The sequence below is a fragment of the Artemia sp. Qi Xiang Cuo genome, unplaced genomic scaffold (assembly GCF_049724085.1).
Source record: "Artemia sp. Qi Xiang Cuo unplaced genomic scaffold, ASM4972408v1 HiC_scaffold_3023, whole genome shotgun sequence".
Lineage (NCBI taxonomy): Eukaryota > Metazoa > Arthropoda > Branchiopoda > Anostraca > Artemiidae > Artemia > Artemia sp. Qi Xiang Cuo.
In genome coordinates this window covers 1171591-1193614 of record NW_028300418.1, presented here as the reverse complement: position 1 = coordinate 1193614, position 22024 = coordinate 1171591, and positions in this window count along the sequence as shown.

The following is a 22024-nucleotide window of genomic DNA, read 5'->3' as shown; positions in this document are numbered from 1 at the left end:
CTCAATAAAAATTTTCAAACTGAGGAGATTCACCTAATCACCTTGGGTGGTTGGCTTTTGTTTTGATTCCAATAGATTCCCAATCATCACAAATCCAAGTGTCATTATAGCTTCATTTTAGTTGGTAAGATTTGATACACAGAAAGCTGATTTTGTCGACCTTCAGACGCCGGAAGTGAAGTGTCTGTTTATGAAAATAGGTGACTGCTTGTCTGTCTCTGAGACAGACAAACAAAATTGTAAATTGTAAAACAGACAAGCAAAAATTGTAAATTGTCATATGTTTACGGTAATTTTTTCCCTGAATTCATGGAAAATAAAAAAAAACTGTTTTTTTCACTATAAATCATGACTTTTTACTAGTTTTTACTAGATTTCGGGAAATTTACTAGATCTTCTAAATTTACTAGATTTTTTTTTACTAGATCTAGTAAAATCCTACTGACGGTGGCAACCCTGGGTGAGATATGGAAATATCAAACTGCCTATAATTTATATACTGTGGTTCAAACTTACAGTTTGTATTGGTTTTGATGTTGAGCGCAAAGACTCTGATTTAAAGTTCTAGAGAGATGTATTAAAGTCTTCATTTCATTTTTAAAACCCCCGCAAATGGGAACACCACCAAATGCAAATGTGAAACCCAGCTTCTGTGGAATCATAATGCTAGCGCTTAAAGCATTATCATTCTTCACATGGCTATCAGCAGCAGCGGGGGATCCAGGGGGCGCGCCTAACGTAGTCTAAAGTAGTGTAATTTACTTAATTAACGCAAGTTCGCGTTAATTAAGCTTATTCCCAACGCAATTTTATCGGATAAACCTAATTCGTGCCCCCCTCCCCTGAAAAAATCTCGGATCCGCCCCTGATCGACAGAGGAGACAACGATCACCTTTCCTGGGAAAGAAGAAGGCGTTTAAGAAAAGTGTGGAAACAAAAATATTCCTATCCAAGACTTGGTACATATGAAGCTCCTGGTAGCGCCAGGCCATTCAGCGTGCCCCTAGGTTACGATAGGGGAACGCTCTACAGATATGTAGGGTACCTCCATAGGAGGCACTGATCAAGGGGGGACCTTGTCCCTGGGGGTCCATAATAGAAACTGGGACACCCTCGCCCAGGGTCATAAATACAGGCGGAGGAGGAGGAAGGCCCCTCAGATGTACACTCAAAAGGGCCCACTAGTTTGTCCACAAGTCCCATGAGTTGCAAATCTTCTCCCATTAGTGGGTTAAATTGCATGGTATTGCAAAACACCATCGCGGGAGGATCCTCTTGAGGAGGACAACTGCGGCAGGGCGTAAGATCCGGATCTATGGACAACGGCCTCTGCAAAGGGCTGCCTCGACCTTTTCGGGGTACCTGCAGGACTGGGGACCTTGCGGTCAACTCTATTCCCACTTGAGGAGTGGCGCCCCTCGAGGAAATTATAGCTCAGTAAACGACACAGCAATCGCACGGGATTCTGACTAATGGACAATTTTTCTGGGCTTGATATGTTTTGATTCGCGTCTTCGGGCTGCAAAACCTCTTCCTAGCTAATTTATCTATTATGGGTTGCCTCCCCGTAGTAGCATAATATTTGTAGGCATGAATATATAATGAGTCGTAGGTAATAGGCTTGAGACTGTCTGTGCAGGATTTTGACTCTTGTTGATAGAAGAGCATCGCCAAGTGCTGAAAACCATGTTGTGACCAGGATGGGAACATAATTGCACAAAGCCTCCATTCATAGAGGTCCCAGGGACTTCTTGCTGTCCGATTCTAAGCCGGCTTAAGCACTTCGTCGGAGACCTGAGAAGATATGTGATCCCCGTCCTGCACTGGTATCCGGGATCATTGCTTTTCCTGGGGCGAAAATAATTTCAATGATTCAAAGAACATGAAAATTGGAACTTGGAATGTTACAACATTACAAAATGACTATCGTACCGACATTTTGACTGACGAATTCAGACGATTCGAACTGAATTTATTAGGAATTTCAGAAACCCATATCCCAGGGGTAGGAAGCATGACATTAGGTGATATAGAATTTGTTTACTCAGGCAGGAAGGATGAGGGGGAGGGGACATAGACAGGGAGTAGGGCTCATGATGAATAAGGTAGCTACTAAGTCTTGTTTAGGCTGGGAATGTATTAATAATAGGATACTAATTGCTCATTTTATGACTAAAAAGTTCAGGGTATCAGTTATAGTAGTATACGGCCCTGTAGAACTGATAATGGAGATACAAGTGACTCAGATGAATTTTACTTACAGTTACAGGAGCGAATATACAGGGTCCCAGGTAGAAATATGATGTTATTACTGGGAGATTTTGACACCCAGGTTGGTAGAAATAGGGATAAATGGTATCCCAGCCTAGGTAAATTTGGTGTAGGAAAAGAAAACAGCAATGGACACAGACTTTTGCAATTTTGTAGGTATAACAATCTAGTTATAACCAATACGGTGTTTGGTCATAAAATGGCTCATAAGTTAACATGGTATTCACGTGATGGTAAGACAGCAAACCTTATTGATTATGTTATAGTAAACCGAAGACTGGCAGGATCAATACAATATACTAGGGTATATAGGAGTGCTGTTATTGATGTTAAAAGTAAAGATAACCATCTAGTAGTGTCTAGGGTTATTTTAAAGCTGAAATTACGGAAGGATAACGGCCTTCCGGTAAGTTATGATGCTGGTAGACTCCAGGATATGAATTTGAGAGAACCTTTCCAGGAACAGTTGAATACTAAACTTAAGACTTTAAAATTTGACAATGGGGAAGAAGGTTGAAATGATTTTAGAAAAATAACTTGTGAAGTTGCTGAAGGTGTCTTAGGGAAGAAAGCTAGGACTGCTGCTAAGAATACTAGTGAAAAAGCTTTATGTTTAATAGAAAGAAGAAGGAAGTTGCACAGGAATTATCTGAGTGAAGGATCATATGAAAACAAAATTATTGTAACGAAACTGGAGAAAGCATTAAAATATGACCTAAGGAGTTGTGAAGTCGAGGCTATGGATAAAATTGCCAAGAATCTGGAAAATACAGTTAGACGGCATAATAGTAAAATATTGTTCTGGCATGTTAATAAACTGAGAGAGAGTAGTCAATCAGGACTTGTTCCAGTTAAAGATAGGAACGAGGCCACAATTAGTGATAAAGAGAGATTAAAGAGAGACGGGTAGAACATTTTGAGAATTTACTAAACCGAGAAAGAGCTGCAGGGAAAGATATAGACCTACTTAGACTTACTTCCTCCCACGCCGTCTGGCGCATAAGGCGACAACAGTGCCTCTCCATGACGATCGCTGAAGAGATTGAGACCACAGATCTTCCATCTAGTAAAGATCACCATCTAGTAGTGTCAAGGGTTAATTTAAATCTGAAATATCGGAAGGGTAACTACCTCCCGGGAAATTATGATGTTGGTAGACTCCAGGATAAGAATTTGAAAAAAACTTTTCAGGAAGAGTTGAATTCTAAACTTGAGAGTTGAAAATTTGATAAGGTGGAAGATGGTTGGAATAATTTTAGAAAAATAATTTGCGAAGTTGCTGAAGGTGTATTAGGGAAGAAAACTAGAACTGCTGCTAAGAATATTAGTGAAAAAGCTTTATGTTTAATAGAAAGGAGAATGGACTTGTACAGGAATTATCTGAGTGATGGATCTTATGAAAACAAAAGAAATGTAAAGAAAGTGGAGAAAGCACTAAAATATGAACTAAGGAGGTGTGAAGAGGAGGCCACGGATAAAATTGACGAGGGTCTGGAAGATGCAGCTAAACGGCTTAATAGTAAAATATTGTACTGGCACGTTAGTAAATTGAGAGAGAGTAGTCAATCCGGACTTGGCCCAGTTAAAGATAGGAATGGGGTCGCAATTAGCGATAAGGAAAAAACTAAAGAGAGATGGGCCGAACATTTTGAGAATTTGCTTAACCGAGATAGAGTTGCAGGAAAAAATATAGAGGAAAATGAAAAAGTTTGTGATGTGAAGGAAGATTTGTTTTGTGAGGAGGAATTAGTAACAGTACTAAAATGATTAAAGAATAATAAGGCTCCAGGTGCTGATAGGGTGGTAAAGGAGTTTCTTAAATATGGTGGCTCTGAGGTTAAAAATAAGTTACTGAAGATTATAAATATGATTTTTGAGAAAGGGGAAGTACCTAATAATTTTAGGAAAATCTTCATTAAGCCACTTTATAAGAAAGGTGATAAGAATGAGTGTGGTTATTATCAAGGCATTGGTCTAGTCTCTGTAGGCAGAAATTACTTAGTAATATGATACTTTTTAGACTGAGAGATGCCGTAGACAAAGTTTTAAGAGAAGAACCGTGCTGTTTTAGAAAAGGTAGAGGATGTGTCGACCAAATTTTCACTCTTAGGCTAATAATTGAGAAGTGCCTGAGTTTTCAAACATCTTTGGTCCTCAGTTTTATAGATTATGAACAAGCGTTCGATTCTGTTGATAGAAAAGCTATAGTAAAGGTTTTATCCTTGTATGGTATGCCAGACAAATACATTAAAGTGATTAATGCTATGTACGAGAATAACACTCTGCGGTTAAGGTAGGAAATGAGGTTAGCAGCTGGTTCAGTATTAAATCAGGAGTTAAGCAGGGTTGTGTTCTGCCCCCTTGTATGGATTATTTTGATGGACTTTGTTTTAAGGAGCACAGGAAAGGCAATGGGTGACCACGGAATCAAATGGGGAGGAAAAAGTCTCCTGGACTTGGATTATGCTGATGATTTAAGCATCCTAGTTGAAAGGGTGAGCAAAATGAATGAAGTTTTAGAGCTTTTGCGAGTGCAGGGTGCTAGAATTGGTTTGAAAATTAATGTTAGGAAGACTATGTCACTAAGGCTAGGAATAAGTGAAGATGAAAAGGTGACGTTGGGTAATGAAAAGATTTATCAGGTGGGCAGCTTCACTTACCTTGGTAGTATTATTAGTAAAGATGGTGTGAGCAGTGAAGATGTTAAATATAGAATAGCCAAGGCTCAGGGGGTTTTTTCACAGTTAAAAAAAGGTCTGGAAGAATAGGAAGATAAATCTGCAAACCAAGATTAGAATATTGGAAGCTACACTGATGACAGTGGTCATCAGTGGTCATCAGAATATGGCTCTGAAGCATGGACGCTCCGAAAAACATCTGAAGATTTGCGAGATGTTTTCCAGAGAAATTGATTAAGGATTGTTCTGGGTACCCGGCTGACTGACCATATTTCAAACAATAGGCTGTACGAAAAATGTGGTTCAATACCGCTCTCTAGGGCTATAATGAAAGAAAGGTTGAGGTGGCTAGGGCACGTTATGCGAATGAAGGATGACAGATTGCCGAAGATTGTTCTTTTCGGCCAACCATCTAGGGGTAAACGGAAAGTAGGTTGTCCCCGTCTGGGGTGGGAGGACGTCATAAAGAAAGATTTAAAGGAAATGGGAACTTTGTGGGTGGGTGCAAAAATGGAGGCTTTGAATAGATTGGGGTGGAGGAAGAACATGCGTAGCTGTGTTGACCTCAGGCGGCTTGGTGCTGCGGTGAGTTGTTAGTAGTAGTAGTAGTAGTACCACTACTACTACTACTACTACTACTACTAACTGCTACTACTTAGTAGTAGTAGTACAACGACAACTACTATTACTACTATTACTACTAGTAATACTACTATTATTATTATTACTACTATTACTACTACTACTACTAGCTACTACTACTACTACTACTACTACTATTACTACTACTACTTCTACTACTACTAATACTACTACTGCTACTAATACTACTACTAACTGCTACTACTTAGTAGTAGTAGTACAACGACAACTACTAATACTACTATAACTACTAGTACTACTACTACTACTACTGCTACTACTGCTGCTACTTTTACTACTACTATCACTACTACTACTACTACTACTAACTGCTGCTACTTAGTAGTAGTAGTACAACGACAACTACTAATACTACTATTACTGCTAATACTATACTACTACTACTACTACTTCTACTACTTCTACTACTACTATCCCTACTACTACTACTACTAACTGCTACCACTCAGTAGTAGTAGTACAACGACAACTACTAATACTACTATTACTGCTACAACAACTATTACTACTACTAACTGCTACTTCTTAGTAGTAGTAGTACAACGACAACTACTAATACTACTATTACTACTAGTACTACTACTACTGCTACTACAACTACTACTACAACTGCTACTACTTCAACTGCTACTACTACTACTACTACCACCAATGCTACTAAAACTGCTAATAAAACTACTACTACTACTACTATTACTACTACTACTACTACTATTACTACGACTGCTGCTACTACTTCTACTACTACTACTACTTCTACTACTACTACTACTACTACTACTAACTGCTACTACTTAGTAGTAGTAGTACAACGACAACTACTACTACTACTACTACTACTTCTACTACTTCTACTACTAATACTACTACTACTACTACTACTACTACTACTACTACTACTACTATTACTACTAACTGCTACTACTTAGTAGTAGTAGTACAACCACAACTACTAATGCTACTATTACTGCTAATACTACTACTACTACTACTACTACTTCTACTACTACTATCACCACTACTACTACTACTACTACTAACTGCTACTACTTAATAGTAGTAGTACAACGAGAACTACTAATACTACTATTGCTACTACTACTAGTACTAATACTACTACTACTACTACTGCTACTTCTACTACTACTACTGCTACTACTTCTACTACTACCACTACTACTACTACTACTACTACCACTACTGCTACTAGTACAGCTACTACTACTGCTACTACTTCTACTACTACTACTACTACTAATAATAATAATAATAATAATAATACTATTATTACTACTACTACTACTACTACTACTACTACCACTACTACTACTAATACTACTACTACTACTACTACAACTACTATTACTACTACTACCACTAAACACAATCACTACTACTACTATTATTACTAGTTCTGCTACTAAGACTACTAATTCTAAGACTATAACGTGAAAATTTCAGGGAATTTTGAGGTTTATGCTTTATTAAAAAAAAAAAAAAAAATGTACGTGGATAGTCCGTTTAACATTCATATGCTGATATTTATTCCTTAACATCTTAATATGGTTTTATTTACTAAAGTACAAATAAGTGAAAACACTTAAAATATATTTTATTTCAGTAAAGCGCAATTTTTGTTCTAGTCTTGAGAAGACCTGGGGGTTGTCAGCCCTATTAATGTTAAGTTTTGCTCGTTTTGAGTTTGCCTCGGATATTTATTGTAATTTATACTCGTTCTGACTTTCATTTATTTATTCATAGGGATTTGTGGCAGTTTTGCGCTTGAAAGATTATTTGACTTTATTTCCGCTCATTTTTGGGTTAATAAAGCTCTAATTTTCTTTGAAATTTGTTTTTGTTGGAAACAGTTTTTAAAATTAATTCTGTTCGTTTTTATTTTACTAATTTAAAAAAATTTCCACAAGACAAGTTTTTCAAAGAAAAGTAAAAAGCTCCATTAAGCCAAACATGAGCGGAAATTAAGTCAAATAATCTTCCAAGCGTATAACTATCACAAATTACTATCATTAAATAAATGAAACTCAAAACGAACAGAAATTAAAATAAATAGCCGGGTCAAACTCAAAACGAGCAAAAATTAACATGAGTAGGGCTGATAACCCCTATACCTTCTCAAGACCAGAACATAATTTGCGCTTTACTAAAAAAAAACAAAAACAAAATAAAAACAAACAAATAACCGTGGATTGTTAGTTTACTTCACATATGCTGGCATTTCTTCCTGAAGATTTTGATAATTTTTCGTTTATGAAAGTAAGAAAGGTGAAAAAACATTTCAAACGTATTTTGTTTTCAGTAAAGCACAAATTGTGTACTGGTCTTGAGAACACAAATAGTATTCTAATTTAATTTTCTATCTCTTCAATTTGCCCTGAAAAATAAACACTAATATCATTCCCAAAAGATTATATCTATGCTCTTTGACAACTTGGGTACACTTGTACTCTTTTTATTTATTTTGCATGTAAAGGGCAAAAGTAGTAATAGTAGTAGCCCCGAAAGTTTCAACTTACTACCCCAGTCGTTCTTGATATACTACTGAAGTGTAATATTGGCAACCATAAACACGATACCTTTTTATATAGTTTTAAAGTATAATGGGCCAATTGCATAATTTAGGGGGTGGACCTTCCCAATATCCCTAAAGACATAGTTGCTGGACCGTTCTACTATGCTGAAGAAAATGGCTGTCTAAAAATTTTGATTGGATGCGTTTGGAAAATAAACGGGCTTGAGAGAAGAGTCACTTATCCTCTAATCTCTTTTTATTCTTAAAAGGGGGCACTAGAACTTTTAATTTTGAATCGAATTAGTTCCTTTAAATGTTTCAATGATGTTTTTAGCTATCATATAGTGGTGCTGCATATGATATTGTTTATATGCTCATTTGAAAACCTGCATGCATACAGTTTTTTTGTTTAATTGAAACGCCCCCTAAACGTTTCTTAAAAGTTTCATCTTAATACCCTTAGCATCATTAGTTGCTGTAACTGTAGTTGTAGTATTAATAGTATACAAGTAGTGCTTTCTGGCTAGTTCAAAATCTGCCACAACTTACTATTAAAGGTCTAACTTAATAATATAAGTTATACTTGAGATATTGCTTTGTCACATTGTTGAAAGTTCACATTCTCATAATGTGTTATATATTCCTATATTTGACTACTGAAGACATTTTTACACATGTTTATTTGGACTTTTTGTTACAAAATGGGTATCTCTCAATATCGATCAAATATGTTTGGGGAAAAGAAGATGTTAGGGAGAGAGGGGGCTATTTTCCTCCATCATGTTTGACTCTTAAACGGGAATTAGAACTATACATTTCCAATCAAATGAGCCTCCTCTAAAGATCCCTATTTTCATAAAATTTTCATAAAAACCTTACATGCCCCAGGGGCATAATATACAGTGTTTATCCCCAGACTCCGGGGGGGTTGCGTCAACCCCAAAGACCTTGTTGTGTCAACTTTGGACTATTTTTGAGCAAATGGCATTCTCAAATTTTCTATCGGATGCATTTGGCGAAAATATGACGTGGGCGACGGTAGCTCGCCACAACAATCATGTTGACTATTAAAAGGTGCACTTAAACTTCCGATTTCCGATCCAGTGAGCCCCATCCAAAGTTTATACAACCACCCTTCCATTGTCCTTGGGACATAACTTACAATCCTTGCCCTGAGAACCGGGGGTGGGGGGTCTTATCCTCAAAGACATAACTTCCGGACCTTTAAAATGCGTCAAACAAAATAGCTGTCTCGAAATTTCGATTAGAAGTGTTTGGGGAAATGATAAGTGTAGGGGGGATCATTGCCCTCCAATCACTTTCAACTATAGGTTTGCGTTATTGGCTAATCTTATAGGATTTTCCTTAATGCCCATGTCCCAAATGGTAGTAGTAGTAGTATTAGTAGTGGTAGCAATAGTAGTAGAAGTAGTAGTGGAAGTAGTAGAAGTTTTAGCATTAGGCACAACAGTGTGGACATAGTACCTTTTGGTTAGCTCAACTTATCCCTTAATATGCCCTGAATGATTCAAATTAATACCCTAAGCTGTTCCTGATGTACCGCATATACGGCCTGTTGACAACCTGCATGCACAAAGTGTGTGACTCTTAAGAAGTGAACGAGAACTTTCAATTTCCAATCAAATGAACCTTTTCCGAAATTTATACAAGCATCCCTTCCATAAAAACAATATATGCCCCCAGAGCATTACTTACAACGCTGCCCCAGGGCCCTGGGGGGTTGCGATGACACAGGAGTGTTTCTTATCTGACCTTTGAATTATTTTTAATGAAATGGCTCTTTTAAAAATTTTATCGGATAGGCTTGGGAAAAAAGGGTTTGTAGGGAGGGGGGCTAGTTACCCTTGGATATCTTTTGACTCTTAAATATTGAACTAGATGAGCCCTCTAGAACTAGATGATATTGAACTAGATGATTCCAATCAAATGAGCCCTCTTTGAAGTTTATGCAAGCGTTCCTTCCATAAGAACCATATTTGCACCCAGGGCATAACTTACAACGCCTGCCACGGGGCCATGGGGGATGTGTCGACACTCGACACATGTGTCGAGTTTTTGTTATATGATCTTTAAACTATTTTTAATAAAAAAGCTATCTCAAAATTTTTATCGGATGCATTTGGGAATAAAGGGCGTGAAGGGGGGGGGACTGGTTACCCTTTAATATCTTTTGACGCCTAAAAAGTGAACTGGAAGTTTCAATTTCCAATGAAATGAGCCTTCTCTGAAGTTTATACGAGCATTCCTTCCATAAGAACCATATATGCCCCCAGGGCATAACTTATAACCCTTGCTCTGAAGATCTCGGGGGGGGACTTTCAAGCTCAAAGATATAATTTTCGGAACTTTCTACTACGTTGAACAAAATGGCTAACTCAAAATTTTGATTAGATAAGTTTGGAGAAATGGTGGGCGTGGAAGGGGTGTTAGTTGCCTTCCAATCACTTTTGACTATTAAAAAGGGCACTAGCAATTTAAATTTCCAATCGAATGAGCCCTTTTTGAAGTTTCTACGACAATACTTTCTATAAAAGCCTTATATGCCCCCAGGACATAACTTACAGCCATTGCCCTGAGGGCTGTGGGGGTTGTCATCCTCAAAGACCTAATTTCCAGAATTTTCAACCACGTTGAACAAAATGGCTGTCTCTAAATTTTGATTGGATGTGTTTGGGGAAAAGGTGGGCGTGAGAGGGGGTTTAGTTGCCCTCCAATCACTTTTGACTATTAAAAAGGGCACCAGCCCTTTGAATTTCCAATCGAATGAGCCCTTTTTGAAGTTTCTACTACAAAGATTTTTATAAAAAGCTTGTATGCTCCCAGGGCATAACCTACACCCCTTGCCCTGAGGGCTTTAGGGGACTGTCCTCCTCAAAACATAATTTCAATCTGTAAAGCAACTACGTAAAAAAAACTGCTATCTCAAAATTTTGATTGGATGTGTTTGGGGAAATGGTGGGCATGGAACGGGTGTTCGTTGCCTTCCAATCACTTTCGACCCTTAAAAAGGGCACTAGAACTCTATAGTTTCCAGTCGAATGATCCCCCTTTTAAGTTTTTACGACGACCCCTTCCATAAAAAGTGCCTCTGGGAAAAATAAACAATAATAAATAAATAAATAATAAAACTTTGGAGCAGTATGGCCTTTACTATAGGCAACGCTATAGCGTTGCCTCTGATGTCGGGAAATCCGGCTCTCTCTCCATGTAAAATTCCTCCTCCCCATAAAAATCCCTCCATGGAAATTAATTCCCACTCAAAATCCTCCCTCCCCCCACCAGACGATACGTTTTTAATATAGACTATAAACCGTCTTCTAGCGTAAAATAAATACTAGTTAGTTCCGAAAAACTGCACCTAACTATACAATAAATAATAAGCTTAGTTTTTTTCTTATTGAGCTCAAGTTAATTGCCATCAATAATTTGAAATTCAACTGCATAAGTGGGAATCGACTCTTTGCTTGGTTCGATTACATTATACAAAGCTCTTTTAAAGATTTACTGCATTCAGAATAAGCTCTATCATCAAAAAGCTTTGTATCTAGAGAAGACGAAAGTAGTGGGAAAGGGTTCCAGACTCCGTGACAAGCCCTTCCAGGACTTCCACCACATGCCCTGCTTCCACGACATGCCCTTCCAGGACTTCCACGACATGCCCTGTTTCCACGACACGCCCTGTTTTTGTTTGCGTTTCTTATAGAAATGGCCCCGCCATTATTTAGCCGAAAGAGAGAGTATTAGTAATTTTTTGCTAAATGAAGTCGGAATTGGGCTCAGCATATTGAAAATGTCTGGAGTTAGAGTCGAAATAGGTTATAAATTATAAATTTAGTTCAAAGAACCTTTAAAACATGGCTCTGAAATTAGAGTTTTAGTAAGTTTTGCTGAATGGAGTTGGATTTGGAGTCGGTATATTGAAAAAGTCTTGAGTTAGAGCCGAAATCAGCTATAAATTACAGATCTAGTTAAAAGAACCTTTAAAACAGGGCTCTGGAATTGGAGTCTTAGTAATTTTTGCTGAATGGAGTCGGAGTTAGAGTCGGTATATTGAAAATGTCTGGAGTTACAGTCGATATTGGTTATAACTTACAAATCTAGTTAAAAGAACCTTTAAAACAGGGCTCTGAAGTTGGAGTTTTAGTAAATTTTTTTGCTGAATGGAGTCGGAGTTGGAGTCAGCATATTGCCAAATCTTGAATATTATAGTTATTTATGCTTTATGTATTTTTTAGTGTTTTAATGTTAGTAGAAAGGCCTCATGAGCCCCCGTACGTACATAATTTATGCATGTTTTTATGGTTTTGTCACTGAGAATGAAAAAACAGGATTTTTCTCACTTTGATATATTTTCATGGTCGATTTATTTGTTGTTTCCATTTGTATTGTCTCCGGGGCGAAGTTTGCACATGCGCATTAATGATGGGGAAGGGATATATTGATCTAGGACAAGAGAGGGGAAAGGGATTTCCGAGAAATTGATTGCGTATTTGACTAGGACAAAAGGATTTCTGCCTAACCACCACTGCTGTCATCTACAGTTTAGTCTAACGTTGACAGTACATAATGTATGCATGTTTTTATGGTTTTTGTCACTGATAATGACAAAACAGGATTTTTCTCACTTTGATGTATTTTCCTGGTCGAGTTATCTGTTGTTTCCATGTGTATTGTCTCCGGGGCGAAGTTTGCTCATGCGCATTAACGGTGGGGAAGAGATATATTGATCTAGGACACGAGTGGGGAAAGGGATTTCCAAGAAATTGATTGCGTAATCGACTAGGACAAATGGATTTCTCAGAAATTGGTTACATAATCGGTGGTGGAATTTTATTGATCCGATAACGGGAAACAGGATCACGTGTCTCCTTCTAGGCCAATCAGGGAGCTGGACAAATAAGTAGATGGGGATTTGCAGGGAATTTAAGGAAAGTCATTTGGTATTAGTTTTTATTAGTGTTTGAATTAAATCCAACGTAGTTAGAACAGTTTGTCTTTAATCATTTGCATGTATGTTTGCTCATGGTGAGTGGAATGTTTATCCTATTAGATGTTGATAGTAGAGTTGGTAGCAATAATACAAGAGCACCAAACATTGCGGTGGAAATAACGAGAGGATCACGGCTTTGTCTGGAATGGGATGAAGTATGTGCAAGATATGTGATATCCTTGAGCAAATTTAAAATGGAGGATCAATTATGTTTCGCTGCAAAAGTTAATATAGCACATGTGAATAGACTTCAATGTGCTTTAAGTGCATTAGTGAAACATATCAAAGACAATAAACAGTATCGCTAATTGTATATGCTTAGTATTATGGTTGTAATTATCCAATAAAATTGTTTCGAAATCGAAAATGTTCCCTTTCTTTTGTTGTTAGAATGTTAGGCTAACGATTCCTGGTCAGTCTAGAGTCAGCAGTTAGAGTGATAGGATTGAAAAATGAATAAATTTGAGAAAGAGAGAATTAGATTCGATCTTGTGTTTATGGAAACACATTTGATTTTGGATGATGATTTTCTTGAGTTATCTCTTCAACGCAGGACATTCTCTCGGGAAACAATTGACAATATAATGGGGACTGATTCTCCCCCATTGGACTATTGTAGGAAGCTTTGTCAATGTGAATCAAATGCTTATACTCAATTTAGTGATATATTAATTGGAACAAAGCAGAATAATATCGTGGATACACTTCTACGTTGAAAACATTGCCATAAATTCAATGTAGATGGCTCCCCCCACCATTCGAAAGAGGTGAAAGAATTACTCCTCTCCCATTCCTCCACCCTGAATTTATCCGTCAGCAGGGACGAACAGTTTCGTTTTAGCTGTGCAAGAGAGCTTACATCGGAACCAAAAATGTTCTATAAATATCCACTATGCATGTACGCTGTTGCAAGTTGGAATTAATGTGAGGATTTCGAATCCATACTTGACTATAGTGATATTCTTAAGTTATGCAATCTATTTGAATTTCAGGGTTGTTAAGCAGTACAGAGTCAAGGATATAATTCGAGTCTTTAAGAGATTTGTGGGTCTCACTCTGGAGGGTACCAATGTTCAAACTGTCGGTATGACAAATGTGATCAGTGGGAGAATACTTACCCCGCTATCATTGGAAAGAATCCCAAACGTGATTTTAGTTTATTTCTACGAGATTGGTATCGTCGTGGATTTAAATTATTCTGGGAGGAAGAATCTGGTCTACGATTCAACTGTTAGGGTAACAAGACAATTTGGTTTCTACGTAATCGAATCCAAATGATTTACCGGCATTAGTAGTTCACGACAGTTGCCTATACACCGAAGAAGAAGAAGAAACCTAAAGTGAAGATTTAAAGACATTTTTGTATATATATGCATTTTATTAATAAACAAATTCATTAACATTTTCTAAGCACTTTATTCTTAGGGCTCTGAAATTTATATTATATAGGTCTGACAGGATATTATCCACTAGAAAGTCGTTCAGACGTGGATTGTCTACATAAATGTTGAGAAACTGCTTGTAAGTATAGCCGCGACATCGGAACACAAAATATAGTAGTGCAGGGAAGCCACAGGTTTTAGTCGTCAGATCCTGCACTCTCCTCCGATCTTGATTAATAGTTTTCCCATTGCTCTCAATATTTTTGCTAATGTGGAGTGTGTAGAATGTATAGGGTCGACCAAGAGAATCAAAAAATTCAATCGTCTTCATTGTTTGAAAGATGCACTGCCAATGACCCGTCAGCACAGTCGATGGACTGCTGTTAACAATAATTAGGGTATTGTTGGCACTTTGAATTTTTCCAAGAAAGTCCGAGGGTAGACAATAGAATCTGTACTGGGACATGTAGGGATCCATCTTAAAAACATTGATTATTTCGCTGGTGTTCATGGTGCCAAGTCTAGTAAAACACTGCCTTCGGGAGTGATTTCCCAACAGGTTTCATATTGATTTAGTGAGATTAGTGCAATACTCTCAGCCAATGGTTTGCCAAATGTACACTCTAAACGCATACTCCCCGTACGTACTATACTCATATCCTGCGTACCAGACAAATCCAATACAATGATACCATGTGTTTTAGCAAACATTTCTTCGGTTATACCGTTTTCAAATAGTTGTGAATCATAATCTAGAGTTTGCATGGTCAACTCATATAATGTTCTATAGGATTTATCAAAAATTAGATTGTAGAGTGGGATGCCGTTTACTTTGCACACAAGAGATCAAAGCCCAAACATTTCGAATCTATGTGGACATCCAGTCCACGATCCTATTGCACTAGCGCTTTTTACAAATGCCAAAGCGAGCTTTGACGGAATTTCGCCATTGGTAAAGGATGACTTGGCGAAGGTGCGTGACCCCATGGCAATATGACGTTGATTGGTGATTGTATGAGGAACAAGTAGTTTAATATTAGTTCCACTGACTCTCAGTTTTTCCACTGCCAAAGCAACATAACTCATAACTTGTTGTTTGCGTACATAAAGTATTGCCGAGGTGAGGGGGAGACTTACATCAGGATTGGCAGCAAGTTCTTTTCTCAATGTGAAATTGGATGGAGCAAGCGTTAATTTTATATCCACTTTAATATTGGGTGGTAGCCATTGGGGTATATTAAATATTTCATGATATTATTTTTCCAACTAGATGTAATTCACTAGTTGTAGCATTTTTAACTGCATCTGTACTATCAGTATTAGTAATATATTCATATCCATTGGAGATGCCTCTCAATTCCTTGTATTACTTGGGTGTCATCAGCATGAATTGCATATAGCTTGTATAATTTGAGAGATTGTTGCTTGTGCTCACCAATGTGCCATTGATGTAGACACTGATTTGACGAAATAAATTATGTAATATACAATTTTCATAGGATATTCAATCGGCAAGAATTGGCAATGTATTATCAGATTTCCGGACTTTCATTTGTAAATCTATAAATGTTGAAGACATGTCCATAAAGTAGTCTTCATTGAAATAAATTTGAAAGTGTATATTATCAGAGAGGGGTGGTTGAGGATAAATTGTTCATAGTATCCATGCTTGACACTCACTTCAACATTTTCAGCATTGAATAGATTCAATGAGGCGGTGATTGAAGGTTGAGAATCCTTATGCGGTAGGTAGGACATATTATGAAAATAAATATAGTTTCGATCTTACAATTCTCTTCCTGGGGCTTCTTCTTCTTCTTCTACTACTGTTTACAGTACGTGTCGGCTTTTTCCTTATTTTCTTTGATAGGGGTGATGTCTTTCGTTTCTGACCTGATTAGAGACTGATGAGTGATGCATTGTTTCTCGACCTTTTTAAACCTTTTGCATTTTGTTTTAATTTCTCGCCAAGGATTCGCGCACCGGACCTAATATTTTCCGTAGCAGTTTTTTTAAAATCCATGCCAGAGCCCCAATCGTATACTGTAGAGGATGCAAAATCTGTCGCAGCCGGTACAAGATATTTTCTAGCCAGTGGTAGTGAAGAGCGAAATAGCTTAGCAAACCAACTGCAAAGACCATAGGCAGACATTGACGAGCGCCCTTTGTAATAGTCCATTCCATTGCCCTGTTGTCTTGGGCCAAGAGTATTAACATAGCAGTCAATATCAGTACAAATGAATACCACTTTTCTTTTATTAGACATCTTGATGTTGTTGAACGATGGGACGAAAATGGCAGGTAATCACACCCAAACCTTTTGAAATTGCTATGGGATCACCTAATTCAGTTCTTAGTCTTAACTGACAGAGTTCCAAACAGGAAGTGTTTACGGGAATATACTGAAGATGCTTTATATTGTAGTGGTGAATATGTTCTCGATTGGTTTTTCGTTCAAGAACTCGTAGGAGGGGAAAATTTTAATTTCCAACCCGGGATGTTTCCACAAATGAAGCGTAGAGAAATATACATGTGTCCGTGGAGAAGGCAGGCGGGTAGTCAGCAAAAATGAAATTAGTGTTCCCGGCACTTTTACCGTTGATTATATTGAGCTAAAAGCCAAGACCGTCCTTTAGATTATCATTGAGAATAACCTCTTCATTGGCAATAGGTGAACTAATGTAGATCTTGCCCTCCTCCTTTGAATAGTTGAAATGAAAAGCTCCTTTTTTACGAGCGGAAATTCTTTTATTAATAGAGCGACATAAATCATTCATACAGGTGAGTTCCTCGTAGGGTAATTCAATATATGGATAATCCATCCAATTGATTTTTTGAATTTGTTCTTGATTACCTGAGGGTGGTGGCGGCCAATCATAGGATATAATATTTATTTCATATTTACGATCTTTTCTCAGGATGTCATAGGTATTTTTGAGAATACAGTCGACAAGAGCTACTTCATACTTTCCATCGAATTTGATGGTGGGGGAGAGTTTCGTCCAAAAATCACTTGTTCTATTCAAGTCATTGTAGAGAGGATCAGAAACATTGGACATAAAAGTCACATAGAAATCGTTGAGCATTGTTAATATCTTCAGCCCTGACTCAAGAATCAAAATCAGAGTTGTATCCTAGCCAGCGAACAAGCAACAGTCTCTGGCCCCTACGAGTACGACTCTTTAATATCTTTTCAATTTGATAAATTTCGCTAGTGTTTCTAACTTTTTGCAGTTCATATTCATAAAAACCGCCGAGAATCTCATCATCTTTGGTGTCTCGCAGTCGATATGTTGTGGGTTCAGTGTCCAGGATTTTGGAAACTTTAAAAAGTTCAGTGCTCCATAAATAATTCCCCTTTTCAAAAATATTGGTGGCTCTATTAATTCGAACAGTATCACCAACATTGAATTTCTTCTTCTTCTTCACATTTTTTTTCTTTTTCACCATTGCAATATTGCTTTAGAAAAGCATCAAATTTGTTTTCACTACAATGAACTTCCCGAGGGCTTGAGTTGGACAATGATCGATGAGGTCGATGGTTGTATATCTGCATGATTTTATCTAAATCATGAATAAAAGAAGGTGTATTTTTCAGCGTACAATATCTTGAAATTAATAGACGAATCGTTCTTATCAACTGTTCGGCCAAAGCAGCCTTTATCGGGCTGTGACTATGATAAAGTGTTGTATTATATTTCAATAGAACCTTTTGCACATGGGGATTAACAAATTTACTACCACGATCCGATTGAATTTTTCTATAGCAATCCTGCTCAAGAATACTTTCTAAAGCCTGAGCAACTTCAACACCTCTCTTTGACCGTAATGGGATGGCATAGGCATAGTGACTAAAGACACTGATTGCCACCAGAATATATTTGTAGGGTGCATTGTGACGTCGTTTTATCGCGTCTAAAGTTAAAAGATCCGTTTGCATTATATGCAGAGGGAAAAAGGCTTTAGTTTGTCGATATTATTTGCCACGAAGCCTGCAATTCCGATGCAGTGTGTAACTCGGTTCATTCTGTAGATACTCTTTTGCTTTTTTTAATGTGCTGCCGCCGTCTATGTTAGAAGCAACTTTAGAAAGCGTTTTAGGGGAACTTAAACTTCCCGCTTCACCAATATTTTCATAGACATGTTTCAGAACTTCAACCATTTTGAATGCAAACATGTAGTGTAATGTCCACTCCCCTTTTGCACACTGGAGGGTGAATCAATCCGTCTTCGCTTTTGACTAGCAGCCACAGGTGTAATAAAATCATTGCTGCTGCTGCTGCTACTGCTAGTATTGTCCAATATTGAATCTTCTTCTTTTTTAAATGGTGTTGGTGTTGGCGTTGTTGGAAGACTATATTCTCTTAGTTTCTTTAGAATTTGCTTGTTGCCAATAAGACTTTTGGGAAAGTTTGATGGATTTAGAAAGGTGTACAGATTATTGTCAAATGATAACAGTAATTTAAGATTCGTCACCATATCACAAATCAAATCAACTAGATTATAACCTTTTCCCTGAATTATAATTAGTTTCCCTGTGCTGTCGACTTGATCTTGAGGATCATCACCATCAGTTTACAACAAGAGATAAGATAATACTCTTTTACTCTGTTCTCGATAGGTCACTGGCAATATGTTTCCAATTGTTGTCACTATAGAATTCAATTCTTTCTCCTTTGATTGCACTGCAGAATCTTGAGTTCTTGAGAATCTTGATGTTTCCTGTTTAGAGGGATCTGTGACGGTGACGTTTACAGCGGGTCTCTCACGATAAGGTCTATGCTTGTCCACACGTCGCAATGCATCTTGAAGTAAAAGCAGATTTTTTTTCATCGGCAATATTCTCATCATTAATGAATTTGCTTAGATTGTCTTCAAAAGGTTCGACGGGCGAGAGGACAAGGTATTGGCAGTAAAACTGTAAAAAAGCTACCGCCCGCTTGAAGGAGAGGTTTTCTTTTAAAAATTTTCCCCTTGTTTTTGCAAGCCAAGGTGCGTGACAGTATAACGATGTTGCTTTTTCTGTTATCTAACACCTTCTGGCAAGTGTACATTGCCCTCAGTTAAATTTAAACAAAGTTTAGATATTAGATTAATGAAATCATTGTCAACACCATGTTTGAGTATGGCCTTCCTGAGTGAAGGTTTTGAAGTGCCGAAAACGGAAAATAAATGCCGTTGTTCGTGTAGTTTCTTCAATGTCACAATAGCAACTAATAGCTTTTTCTACTGTTCACCGGAAGATATACAGTAATTTCTTTGTCGAAAATATCTGTGACTACACGTACATCCTCGGGTGTGCTACGATTAAGATATAGCAAAATGTAGTCGTACGGCTTATTTGTCACCTGAGTGTACGATGACCGCAGTAATTTAGGGGTGCCGGGATATACTTGCTTATTGAGAGTTATTAGTGAGCTAGAATTTCAAACAACTCGATAGATAATATAGATGGTGCAATTCAAAGCAAGGGTTCTCATACATTTGCTCTGATGAAACAGATTGTGTAGAACTAGGGCTATGGAAATCTGTTCATGATGATAGCGAACGGTGAACAGCAGTAGCATTTCCTGTGAGAACTGTTCAATGGATTCAGCCAAATCATCAATAATCAACAACGAGTTTGGTTCGATACTTTTGAAAACATCAAGTCCCCGTATGTATTGTATTGGTATGGGTGTGGCAATAGCTTTTATTTGATCATAGGACTCCTGCCAAATACTATAGCAATAATAAATTTTCTTTGGTTTTTCCAAAAACATTTTATTACAATTTTGAATTAGTTTAGCTAAAAGTGTTGTTTTCCCTGACATTGATGGACCGCACAGAAACGATCTGAAGGGTGTTTTAAATTGATACATGCTGCTGCTGCTGCTGTTGACAACAGTCGGACTACAACTAACTGTAAATCATACGTGTCCAATGAATAAGTAGTAGTAATAATTTTCCCATAGATCTATCTAGTACGTTAACAAGAAGAACAAAAACAATATTTCATGGTCATTTATTTGACATGAAAACTCTATTTGTTCAACATGAACAAAATAAAAAAAAACACTTGTTCAGTGTAACGATGTTGCTTTTTCTGTTGTCTAACACTTTCTGGCAAGTGTATATTACCCTCAGTTAAATTTAAACAAAGTTCAGATATTAGATTAATGAAATCATTGTCAACACCATGTTTGTGTATGGCCTTCCTGAGTGGAGGTTTTGAAGTGCCTAAAACGGAAAATAAATGCCGTTGTTCGTGTAGTTTCTTCAGTGTCATAATGGCAACTAATAGTCTTTTCTACTGTTCACTGGAAGATATACAGTAATTTCTTTGTGGAAAATATCGGTAACTACACGTACATCCTCGGGTGTGCTCTGATTAAGATCTAGCAAAATGTAGACGTAGGGCTTATTTGTCGCCTGAGTGTACGCTGACAGCAGAAATTTGGGGGCACCGGGGTATATTTGCTTATTGAGAGTTATTAGTGAGCTAGAATCACGAACAACTCGATAGGTAATATAGATGATACAATTCAAAGCAAGGGTTCTCATACATTTGCTCAGATGAAACAGATTGTCTAGAACTAGGGTTATGGAAATCTGTTCATGATGATAGCGAACGGTGAACAGCTCTAGCATTTCCTGTGAGAACTGTTCAATGGATTCAGCCAAATCATCAAAAATCAACCATGAATTTGGTTCAATATTATTGAAAACATCAAGTCCCCGTATGTATTGTATTGGTATGGGCGTGGCAATGGCTTTTATTTGATCATATGACTCCTGCCAAATACTATAGCAATAATAAATTTTGTTTGGTTTTTCCAAAAACATTTTATTACAATTTTGAATTATTTTAGTTAAAAGTGTTGTTTTCCCCGACATTGTGGACCACACAGAAACAATTTGAAGGATTTTTTAAATTGATACAAGCTGCTGCTGTTGACAACAGTTAGATTAGAATTAACTGTAAACCATCCGTATCCAATAAATAAGTAGTAGCAATAATTTTCCCATAGATATATCTAGTACGTTAACAAGAACAACAAAAACAATATTTCATGGTCATTTATTTGACATGAAAACTCTATTTGTTCAACATGAACAACATAAAAAAACACAGGTCCCGCCCGCGGCCGGCTTTCGGCCCTGAAAAATTTTTGTTCCAACTAAATAATTCTACTGTTTGGTAGTTCTGTTTCTACAAACAGGAGTTTTGCCATGACTCTCTATCCAAACCGGAAACCTGTTAAGGTCTGTTGCTTCATTTTCGTTTCAAGAAAACTATATATAATTTGAACAGTGAACTCTAATCTTTTGAAACATTAGTAGAAAGGCCTCATGAGCCCTCGTGAGTACATAATTTATGCATGTTTTATGGTTTTTGTCACTGAGAATGAAAAAACAGGATTTTTCTCACTTTGATGTATTTTCATGGTCGATTTATTTGTTGTTTCCATGTGTATTGTCTCCGGGGCGAAGTTTCAAATGCGCATTA